At 41.0% G+C, this 12,144-nt stretch overlaps 1 long non-coding RNA gene across 1 annotated transcript; it reads left to right on the top strand.

Annotated features, from left to right (window-relative positions):
- The first annotated feature begins 264 nt into the window (after positions 1-264).
- On the top strand, positions 265-11,627 carry LOC113890496. The gene is made up of 3 exons (XR_003510507.1): positions 265-668; positions 8,870-9,015; positions 10,932-11,627. It is a non-coding gene; the product is annotated as an uncharacterized LOC113890496 (long non-coding RNA).
- Positions 11,628-12,144: the final 517 nt, after the last annotated feature.

Below are 12,144 nucleotides of genomic sequence, written 5' to 3'. Positions count from 1 at the left end.
TTAAGGAGGGGTACAGGGGGTGTGAGTCACATGGTGAAGTTGACAGTCATTCAGGAGCTGTTGAAATTCTATCAAAAATATTCTTGGAGCATAATGAAGCCTTTCAGGCAGTCAATCTCCCCAGACATTTGCCCTTGCCAACAGTTACAACAATAAGGAAAACTTTATTAGTACTGTGGCAATTTTTTTTAGTGCTGACTATAAAAACACCCACTGAGCTGTTTGTAGGCTCTGCCAAGTGGCAAATGCACAGTGAATTTCAGATAAGAGAAGACTTTGGATTTCGGCCCAAAAGTAATACTCGGGAGGTGCGTGTGTGTCTTTCTGAGTGAAAGAGAGCAGACGTGCAAGTGTGTGTGTGTGTGTGTGTGTGTGTGTATGAAAGAGAGAGAGTTAGGGAGGCAAGAAAGATGACAAGAAGCAGATGAAGAAACACAGACAAGTAAATGCTACTCCTCTTCCTGATTTTTCTCCTGCGTCTTCTCAGCCACCTCAGTAGGACAGCATCTCCCAAGATAACGGCAAACATTTGTGCTGGTACTGGCTCTGTCTGTGAAAGAACTGACCCGGAGGAGTTCCTGTTGATGAAGGAACCGCACTAGTGGGAAGCATAGCAGAGGGACACGATGGTGAACTCTTACCAAAGGTCACACATGTCATCACTCAAGGTAAGAATAATTGGTTCTTTCATGAAATTGACATTTTCTAAGTGCCCATCATTTGCTAGATGCTGGAGATACATGGCTTCTATATAGAATTCAAGCCCAGTCAAAGCTGCTACAGAATTCATTCACTGAAAAGAGAAAAAGGCACAGTTCCCTGCCTCCACAATGCTCATGCTCTAGGAACAGATACTATCTTTATATTTTTACTTTGTACTTTTACTAAACCTATTTAATTATATCCTCACTACCCTCCTTATAAGGTAAGAATTATTAGTCCATAAATTTATAACTGATAAAAATGAGCCTTGACCCCACTCATGGTCATACAGCTCGTAAGCTCACGTCTTGCTTCCCAGTGTTTTGGACCATGGTCCCTGCTGTCTGAATTTTGGTGTACTTTTAAGTAATGATGCAGCAGAACTCAACTGAAATTAGTGTCTGAGGTCTTCAAGACCCCACTTGGAGCAGTCTGCTCTCACAATACGCGCCAACCAGCTACTTCAAAGATTCAAGAAAAGACACAGAAACAGATCAGAAAGATCTGAAATCAACAGCCTAACTTTACAACTTAAGGAACTAGAAAAATAAGAACACGCTAAACCCAAAAATAGCACAACTAAGGAAATAATGAAGATTAGAGCAGAGACAAATGAAATAGAGAATTGAAAAACTAAACTGAGAGTATTAATGGTGATTATATAAATTCCTGTTGCTTTATAACTAAATTGCTTCTCAAACTTAGCAGCTTGGAACAACAAGCACTTATGATCTCAGATTTTTCTGCAGGTTAGGAATTTGGGAATGACTTCACTGGGTAGTTCTGGCTCAGGGTCTCTAAGTCATTGTCAAGCTGCCATCTAGGGCTAGTGCCGCAGGCATCTGAAAGTTTGACGCTAAGAGTTCTGCTTCCAAGAGGGCTCACTCACATGGCTGGTGGCAGGAGGTCTCAGTTTCTGGTTGTCTATTTGTAGGAAGCATCAGTTCCTCACCATGTGGGCCACTCTAGATTTCCTGGGTATCCTTAAATAATGGCATGTGTCTTCCTCCAGAGCAAGTGATCCAAGAGCAAGGAGGAAGCCACAGGTTTCCATGACATAGGCTTGGAAGTCTCATGTGTTTTCACTGTCACTACATTCTACTTCTTAGAATTAAGTTGCTAAATCCAGCCCTCACTTAAAAAGAGGGGAATCAGCTTCCCCCTTTTGAAAAGAGAATTATCAAGGAACTTATGGATATATTTTTAAATCACCACATAATCATATTATGAGGCTTCCCAGGTGGTCCTAGTGGTACAGAAGCCACCTGCCAATGAAGGAGACACAAGAGATGCAGGTTTGATCTGCGGGTCGGGAAGATCCCCTGGAGGAGGGCATGGTAACCCACTCCAGTATTCTTGCCTGGACAATGCCATGGACAAAGAAGCCTGGAGGGCTACAGTCCATAGGGTAGCAAGGAGTCAGACACTACTGAAGTGATTTAGCATGCAAATATATAATTGCAGGAGTGTAAGTCATTTGTTTCTTTATTAACCAATTTCATTTATATATTGTATGCATTTTATTTTTACAATAAGAAAAACTTTAAAAGGGAAAGTTGTATTTAAAACACTCAGCAAACTTTATTTATTTATTTTTTTAAAGATACCTCCACCTTTTATTTTAAAGATAAAGTTGAGGTGTTTTAAAGATACCTCAACGCTCTTAACAACTCCTCTGGTCTTTACCACATCCTCTGAAAATAGCTACTAGACAGTTCATTGTCATCTGTTTGCATACAATGGAGAAGGAAGAATATTTGGGGTAGCTGGCCTAACACACAGGCCTTACACCAGCTCCCTTGCATTCTCACATCTACCCATCTGTCCAGGCAGACCTCCACTTCAGCTTAGCTGCCTTTAGAATTGCCTTAAGTTGCACTAAAACCCTATGCCTTTAGCTTTTCTTAGTTTTCATAACAAATACACATATGAAACCTGTTAGTAAAGATTTTGTAAATCAGTTTTCAAGGACACTGTATTAGTATGTCTCAGTGCTTTCTATAGCAGACCATTGGGGAAATATCTTTTAGAGTGTACTGCTGTGAAAAAAATTGCTCACTTGAACAATGAGAATACTTAGTTATAAAGCTTGGAATGTTTCCTTTCTTTGTCCTGGCTACAAGGAAACTCACAGGAATGTATTGTCTTTTGCAATTAACATTGGACCTTTACTTTTACATGATCATGATTTTTACAATATTGCAGCTTTATTTTACACCAGCCCTTTATTCAAAGCTATGAAAAGTAATTTTTGTAGTTGGAAAGATGCAGGTAGGAACAATAGCTACTGTTTTAGTGCTTATCATATGTTAATCACTGGCAAGAACTAAATATATTGTAGTGAGGTCTCCAGTGAAAGAGACCTTTCTTTGCTTTAAGCAACAGAAGTTCAATTTGGAAGTGGTTGACAGTTTTCAGTTTCTCCAGATAGAGACCTCAGGGACCTTTAGAGAATGGGAGGTTGGGATTATGATCAGAAAAAAAAAAACTTGCTATTACTGATACAAAGCAAGTTCCATCCATAGATTTTTAGGAAAAGAAAAACTGTGATGTCACCCTGTGATGTTTTAGACTAAGATATGAAGTATTTGTTTATTGCTATAATTACAAATTAGATCGAGCTCTATGTTGTCTTTGCTGATGTAGAGAAATGTGTTTCCAAAATATGGAAAAACTTAGACTAGATTTTAGAACTCATGCACGGTATTACTCAAGTTGGAAAAAAAAATTACTTTTTGAGTGATGTACTTTCTACCTTTGTGATCATTTTGTCAGGACAATGGAATTCAGACTATACCTCTGGGTAGGATTAGGAGCATCCCCAAAGGAAGAGAAAGTTTCTACTGTCAAGAAGGAAACAGCACGGCCTTCAACACAGAGAGAGGCAAGTAGGGATTAGTGAGTCTTTTGACAATAAGAAGGACTTGATAAACATCACTGCAGAATGGAAGGATAGACCAACATTCTTATAAATGGTATCTTCAAGAAACCATGGCCAGAGGTTTATCATAGTCTGTCTGTTCTCATACCTTTGAGAGTGCAAATTTGTGAGAATACATCCATTCTGCACTAAATGGGCTACATGTGTATTGTCTCATGTGATGCTCATCTTCAATATTCCTAACAACCTTATTATTTTGAAGATTGGGAACTAAATATCCTGAAAGGTTAGGACAAAAGCTGTCCAGGTCTCACAGCCAAGAAATTATCATACTGCCAATGTTCGGACCCAGCTAATCTGACTCTAGAACCCACATGCTTAACTGCCTTCAGCTTTCTGCAGTATGGTTTTCTTATTCTTCTCTGCATTCAATTGAAATCTATCAAGTCCGACTGTTAGCGTTTTTGAGCAAAGTATAACTAGGAGCAAGAAAAGCCTTTTGAAAAATTTCCAATTGCCTACCTGCAACATTCCATTGTCTTCTTGTACTCAATAATAATATCACCATATATGGCCCTGGATAAGTTACCTAAAATCTCTCATATGATCAATTTTTGATCAATAAGATTTATGCCAAAGTATCCTTGTGATGCTCATCTTCATCCCCTCCTCCATTCTTCTATTTCAAACTTGGATAAGATAGTTCGAGCTCTCTGTTTATTGTAGATTAGTAGATGACCTTGACAATGGAAGCTATTTATTTAGTAGTGGAACAGAAAAACAGGAACTATGCAATCTAATGACACTGTGAAGTGGTGAGATCCACCCTAGAAGCTCTTCTTCCTTTTATATGAGCAGGAAAGAAACCTTTAATTTGCTTAAGCCAGTATTGCTTTGGGATTTTCTGTTGCATGCAGCCAGGGACTACCCAGAGTTACTTATGCCTCTATTGATTTTTTATTGCACAAAAGCATCTGACTGGTAAAAGGAATGGGGGCTGAAGTCACCCTGTACTCCCCTCAACAAACCGTGAATCTGATGTAGAGCTGAGTTCATTTGGATAAATAGGACTCTATTTTCTAATTCATCCAAAGGTCTAGTGTGTCTGATCCTGAAACCCTCACCCTATCTGGAAAGGGCAATTTTTGCTGATTCACACAAAGGCACTATGTGGCCTAGCTGACTTCATTTTAACTGATCCAACCACAGAGAGGTGAGTTCTGCAATGGTATGAGGTTACAGGAGAAGTCTGAAACAGAGCTCTTTTATAGGAAGAATAATCTCCAAGGGTATTCTGTAGAACTAGAAGTGTTTTCTTTAGTATTCCCAGAAATAACTTGGGGAAAGGGGATACAATGGAAAATTGGACTTTTTAGAATAAGTAGAGTGAAAGATTATGATAATTTATGAAAGTGACTATGGCTTTACTTTTAAATCACGGATGATTTTGCATTCATTATCTCATTTAATTCTCAAAATGACTTTATAATTACTATTGTCCCAGATCTGCATGAGAGAAAGCAGAAATGAGAGAGAGAGAAAAATATATTATTCAAGGTCACAGCTAATTAAAGGCAAAGCCAGGATTCTAACCTGTGTGACTGTGTGACTCCTAAATCTATGCCCTTAACCATTATTGAATATTCCAGCCTACTTATTACATGTCCAAATTACTGAAGTCCTGAATTCAGTTGAGATTGTGGAAACTTAAAAATACTTCATAAGTGGGCCAGCTGATGGGTTAGAATCCCTTTGTTTAGAATCAAGAGTTTGTCTCACTTCTTCAGTTATTTCTGTTTCTGAGAAGTCGAGTGTTCCCCACATGTGTGAAGCAGCCAGAGTGCAGAGTTCCCACTCAGCATGATACAGCCCTCCCAGCCTCAAGAAGTCAGACCCGGAGCTCTCTGTGGGAAAGGCCAAGTCCTCTTTAATGAAATTTCTCCTCTGGAGGTGCAGCTTCCTTCCCTCTGGTGCTCAACTCGAGTTCATCTTGGGATCACCCTACCCTAAGTTATTTTAAGGCAGTATTAATGTTTTATGACTCATTTCCTAGTTTCCTGCTGGGGGGAAAAAAATCACAGCCCAGGCACTCAGTCTCAGACATTGCAAACAGCTGATGTGTAATATGGAAAAGTATATTTTATTATGAGTGGGAGGATATGCAAGAAAGAGAAAATTATTTCTGTTGGACTAGTGTCTGTTTCTAGCCTTCTTTATCGTGGTGGCCCTGCCCCCACTTTCAATCACGCATACATATACATGGCAGACCTCTGCGCTAACACCTCCTCTAGGACTATAAAATTTACCTTAGAGAGACGAAGTTTTGTTATTGAGTTGACTCAAGATCATTTCAAGGATATGTCCTTGGATTATTTTACTTTATTTTGGTCTCTTTGAATCTTACTCAGCCTCAGATATACAGGTATCTGGTGTGTGTGTGTGTGTGTGTGTGTAACCATTGGAAGTAATATATATTCTTCCTCCAAATAAAAGCTGATGCTAAATAAAAGGAATACTAAAGAAATTGCCCTAATACCCACATGAGGTCAGCAATGCCTGCTTTTGCATGCAGTTTAAGAGAAGTGGCTGTGTTTTAAGAGAAGGCCATGAACTCTTAACGTCTCCCTCTGAGGAACACAAAGGGTCCTGCTCTGCCCTCGCCCGTGGGGCAGCTCTCTCACATGTGACCCATGTACAGGCAAACCCATCATGCCTTAGTCATTCTGGAACTACTCCTCCCACACCGTTCTGGGGGGAGCAAAAAGGTTTTCTGTAAAGCAATTGATGAAAATTGTGCTGAAAAAAAAGGGAAAAAAAATCAAAGAAAATGGCTTGAAACAAACTCTGAAGACTCACTCACTGGGGCTGAGACCTGAAAGAACCCCAGTCATATAGCTGACCCAGTGAGAGCTCTGAGGACAATTGCATTTGAGATTCATAAGGCATTTTGCAGAGCAGAGATCTGCCACCATTTTAAATTAGCATATTGTCAACTTCATATGAATTTCTGGCATAATTGTGGTTATATATTATAAAGAAAATATTCTATTTCTTTATCTCATGTTAGAAAAGAACTGCCTTTCTTAAACCCCCAATCCTTCCACCCCCTCTTTTCTAATGTTAACAATTTTTGAGTGTTAGCTTTATGTTAATCACATTATGTATTATTTTATTTGCATATATCAAACAAGACGTACCCATGATTATATACTATAATTCTCCCCATTTAAAAAATGAGGAAACTGAGGCATGGAGACTTTAGATAACTTGTCCAAAGGCATATTCATTTGAATCAGATCTATCTTATTCTAGTGCTCAGGTTTCAGAATCCCAATCTTGTGATACCATATGCTTTGGATTTGCTTGCCAGGAGATGGGAAAGGGGTAGGGTGTTGGGGGTGTGTCAGGGAAAGGACTGAAGTTGTAGGAGGACCTGACATAACATTTTGTGTACATCAAGAGATGGGAGTGTAATTTTCATGACGCGCTTAGTCTAGTAGCATAAAAACTGCACATTGTCTTTGTAATAACCTAATAAACTATTGCACATTTTTACATAGACCAAAGTGATAAAATTATAAGCTCATGAATGATCACAAACAACTTGAAGATTCCCACTGAGCAAGGCATCATAATGTTCAATAAATTGAAGCTATTACGTTGCTGTTGTTCTTGTCCTTATTATGGAGATATGGCATCTAGATGTCTTTTTAGAACAAAAGTGGTTTCACAGCCCTTTTCTTACCAAATCACTGAACAGCCTCAGTGCTGTTCTAAATTAAACTATCTCTTCATTTAATCACCAAACATCTACCAAGTGCCTTCTCCAGGCCAGGCACTCTTCTAGGCTCTGGAGATAACACAGCAAAAGGGATACCGCAGTGAAGAAAACCATGTCCCTGCATTCTAGAGATCCCATGTTCCAAAGGGAGAGACAGGCTGTAAACAAATGACCAATGTGTGCTTGTGTGTTCCAAAAAATAAAGCGGATTGAGGAACCGAGAGTGATGGTCCCCAGCGCTAATTTAGACAGAGTAGTCAGACTTCCCTGCAGTGATCACATTTGAGTAGAAGGTAGAATGACATAGCTCCATGGAGGGAGGAGCATCCAGGCATAGGTACCACAGGTGTGAACAACCTGGGGTGGGACCTTGACTTCTGTGTGGTAAGGAGACAGCAAGGAGGCCCATGGGGTTGGAGCACAGTGAACAAGGGCAAGAATAAAGTGAGGTTGCAGAGGAATCAGGGCCAGGTCCCTTGGGCTCACCTGGGCCCTGGGGAGCAAGACCCTGATCTTATTCTAGGTAAGATATGAAGACATTGGACAGCCCGGAGAGGGGTGTGTTCTTTACATTTTTTTTAATTTTCAAGAATGTCTATAATAGTGATTTAAATGCAGACAAGTGGATGGCCATAAACATTCACTGAAATATTGTTTTCATATTCACATGAAAGTAGTACTCTGAAACATTTTTAATATATGCTGCTGCTGCTGCTAAGTCGCTCCAGTCGTGTCCCACTGTGTGCGACCCCATAGATGGCAGACCACCAGGCTCCGCCATCCCTCGGATTCTCCAGACAAGAACACTGGAGTGGGCTGCCATTTCCTTTTCCAATGCATGAAAGTGAAAAGTGAAAGTGATGTCACTCAGTCGTGTCTGACTCTTAGCAACCCCATGGATTGCAGCCTAACAGCTCCTCCGTCCATGGGATTTTCCAAGCAAGAGTACTGGAGTGGGGTGCCATTGCCTTCTCCAATGCATGAAAGTGAAAAGTGAAAGTGAAGTCGCTCAGTCGTGTCTGACTCTTGGCAACTCCATGGACTGCAGCCTACCAGGCTCCTCCGTCCATAGGATTTTTCCAGGAAAGGGTACTGGAGTGGGTTGCCATTGCCTTCTCCGTTTTAATATATACATGTACTTAAATAGAAATTTACATTTGGAGTGAGGTGATGAACACATTTATTCTTTAAAATAATGTAGCCCTCACTGTTCTTTATCTGACATGTTTTAAACAATCACTCTAGCCCTATTTTGGAAATAGGCCATAACACCTAATAGTACTAATGTTAGGTGACAGCCACTCAGGGGGTTGGAGGTAGCCATGATGCTGAGCAGCAGCTGTGGCAATGGCTGGTGTCTCACTTCCCACAGAAAGAGGCCAGGCAATTTGAGTCTACCCTGAGGGAAAAGTTTTCATGTGAAGCTGTATAAATTGAGCAAGAGTATGAATTTAAAGCATGAATGTGAACTTAAAAATCATACATGTTTCTACTGAAACCATCAGGGCTTCAAATAACAGACTTCTGGCTTCTGTTCTGGCTGAAGACATCCTGGGGCACCTCCAAGAATCACAAACGCCCACCTTCCCTATGAGATCAACAAGGAGATGCTGACCAAGTTACAACATCACAGGAGTGGTCCAACTGTAGGGTAAGCTTTGTTTAGTTGTTAAGTCATGTCCAACTCTATGACACCATGAACTATAGCCTGCCAGGATCCTTTGTTCATGGGATTTCTCAGGCAAGAATACTGGAATGGGTTGCCATTTCCTTCCCCAGGGATCTTCCCAGTGCAGGAATGGAATGCAAGTCTCCTGCATTGGCAGGCAGATTCTTTACCACTGAACCACCAAGGGAGTCCAAGGTAGGGTGAACTAGTGATTTATTTATTTGCTTCAGGTTAGAGCCAGAAGAGAAGGGAGAACAGAGAAAGGCAGGCACAAAAAAAGAAAGTCTAGGTGGGCCCCTAGAAATTAACTAGGAGGAAATTAACACCACAGGCCTACTAGGTAGCAGGCTCTGTACAGATGTGTTCTTGTTTAACTGGAACAACAATTGAGAGGAAGTGAAGCAAAGTGAAGTCGCTCAGTCATGTCTGACTCTTTGCGACCCCATGGACAGTAGCCTACCAGGCTCCACTGTCCATGGGATTTTCCAGGCAAGAATACTGGAATGGGCTGCCATTTCCCTCTCCAGGGGATCTTCCCAACCCAGGGATCGAACCCGGGTCTCCTGCTTTGCAGTCAGACACTTTACTGTCTGAGCCAGAAAACACGGCTCAAATATATTCAGTAACCAGCCCAAGGTCATGCATGCAACTGATGAGTGGCAGAGCAGACATTTATGCTCAAACTTTTTTCTTTTTCTCCAAAGCTATGCTTTTTTTTTTTTTCAATGCAACGTCCAGTTGTACTGATGGTGTTGGCACAGTGACAGTGAGAAGATTGTCCTGAATAAATGCGAAAATAAATCTTGAGCTATTCATTACCCAAGCTTTATAAGCAAGCCATCATCCCTGCAGCAAGTCTGAGCTGCACCAGAGACATTTCAGTGCAAGCATAGGGAAAAATCAGTCTATATTATGGTGACCCTACCTGCCAGGTTGGAGGGCTGGGGCGTAGAAGAGGCAATATCTCCAAAACTGTCCTGTTTTTGTTGTTTAATCGCTCAGTCATGTCTGATTCTTTTGTGATCCCCTGGACTGTAGCCCTCCAGACTCCTCTGTTCATGGGATTTCCCAGGCAAGAATACGGGAATGAGTTGCCATTTCCTTCTCCAGGTGATCTTCGTGACCCAGGGATCAAACCCAGGTCTCCTCCATTGTCAGGCAATTCTTTATCACTGAGCCACCAGGGAAGCTCCCAAAACTGTCTTACCTGGAGCTAAAAAGACAAAAAGAGAAACTGAATTCAAGAAAACAGAAAAAGATCTCTTAGGCTGAGCTCTCTATTTCATTCAAGAAATATTCATCATTAGTTTTAATCAGTTTTTATTAACTCTCTGTCTGGTTTGGAATTCTACCTAATTTGTGAGAACCTGAATTGTGAAATGTTTTAAATATACTGTTAGCTACTTGAGTCCACCTCCATGAATGTTACCATTACAGGTAAATATATTCTTTTATCTTTATTCACTGAGTGTTTATTGAGCACCAATTATGTGCCAGGCACTAGGTTAATTTAGTAAAGAAATTCTTAAATTCTGCTGGTGTTCTTTCTCAAGTGTCTAAGTCCTCCTGCTACATCACTGATTCTTAATAACAAACACCTGATGGAAAGTTCCTCAGTTAAGTTACATATAAAGTCTGCAGCCTTTGGAACTTGGAAATTTACACTATATGAAAAATATGACATACAGATTATTGCCCTTAATTTTTCAGTAGTCTTGCATATTGTTCTCATTTTCTTAAGTCTGGTTATTATTAAGTAGAGAGCATTCCCAGCACACTATGACATATTAATTTCCATTGGCAAAATGTCAACTGGAATGACTGATTTTTATGTGTGGTTGGCATGTATACATGTGGAGGCTGCTAACATTTCCTCGTGTGTTCTCCAACTTTGACAGGCCAGGGTGTGGAGAGATGGGCTCTCATCATGGACCAGCACTGCCCATCTGGCTTGTCACCTTCTGGCTCTGCCATCATGTCCAGAGTTCACGTTTGGAGACCCTCCAAGGAAATGTTCTCTGTGGCCAGTGTGCAATTGAGTCTCAAGTCACGCTGCTGGAATCATACAGGCCAGAGGAGAGACTGGATTTATCTTGAAGTCATCACTGTACTATTAGACCAGGTTGCACTCCCTTCCTGGAGCTCTGCATGTCAGAGACACTAATTCTCCTGCCTGAGGAGAATTAAATCAAGGCAAGGTGACCAAACTGTCAACTGAAGCAGCACCACATCAGTCAGAGACTTCCTCGGGGCAGCAAGACACAGAGGACTGAGAATTTGGCCGAAAAGACTGCTGCTGGTGAGCTGCTGTATAGCAGAAGGTGAAATCACAGCATTGGATTTTAGAGCTGGAAGGGAGCTACATCAGCCCCTCATTTTACAGATGAGAAACGAGCCAGCCAGAGAAAGTAGGTATTCACTCTAAAAATATCCCACTGTGAAACTGCAAAATCAGGCCTGAGCTCCCCACTCCTAGAATCCCAGCCTTGGCTGTGTATTGGCATCATCATAGGCAAATTCCCCTGTCACATTTCTAGAGCTGCATTTCCCATAACTATTAAAGAAGCCCCCACTAATGTGTTTGCTGCTCACATGTCTGGACTTCTCCATAGAAACTTCTTTTCCCCTTTCCCAACTTTTAAAAAATAATCTCAGACTTGGATAAAATTGTGCACACAGTATGAAGAAATATTTTCCCTAAAGGATTTGAGAGTAAGTTGCTAAAATGATATCCTGAATCCTAAATACTTTATTTCAGTTCAGTTCAGTTGCTCAGTTGGGTCTGACTCTCTGCAATCCCATGGACTGCATCACGCAAGGCTTCCTTGTCCTTTACCATCTTCCAGAGTTTGTTCAAACTCATGTCCATCAAGTCAGTGATGAGATCCAACCATCTCATCATCTGCTATCCCCTTCTCCTCCTGCTTTCAGTCTTTCCCAGCATCAGGGTCTTTCCCAGCAAGTCAGTTCTTCCCATCAAGTGGAAAAAGTATTGAAGTTTCAGCTTCAGCATCAGTCCTTCCAATGAATACTCAGGACTGGTTTCCTTTGGGATTGGCTGGCTTGATCTCCTTGCAGTCCAAGTGATTCTCAACAGTCTTCTCCAACACC

The sequence above is a fragment of the Bos indicus x Bos taurus genome, chromosome 3, assembly GCF_003369695.1.
Source record: "Bos indicus x Bos taurus breed Angus x Brahman F1 hybrid chromosome 3, Bos_hybrid_MaternalHap_v2.0, whole genome shotgun sequence".
Taxonomy (NCBI): Eukaryota; Metazoa; Chordata; class Mammalia; order Artiodactyla; family Bovidae; genus Bos; species Bos indicus x Bos taurus.
The sequence above is the reverse complement of the archived record's forward strand: the minus strand, read 5'-3'. Positions and strand labels throughout refer to the sequence as shown.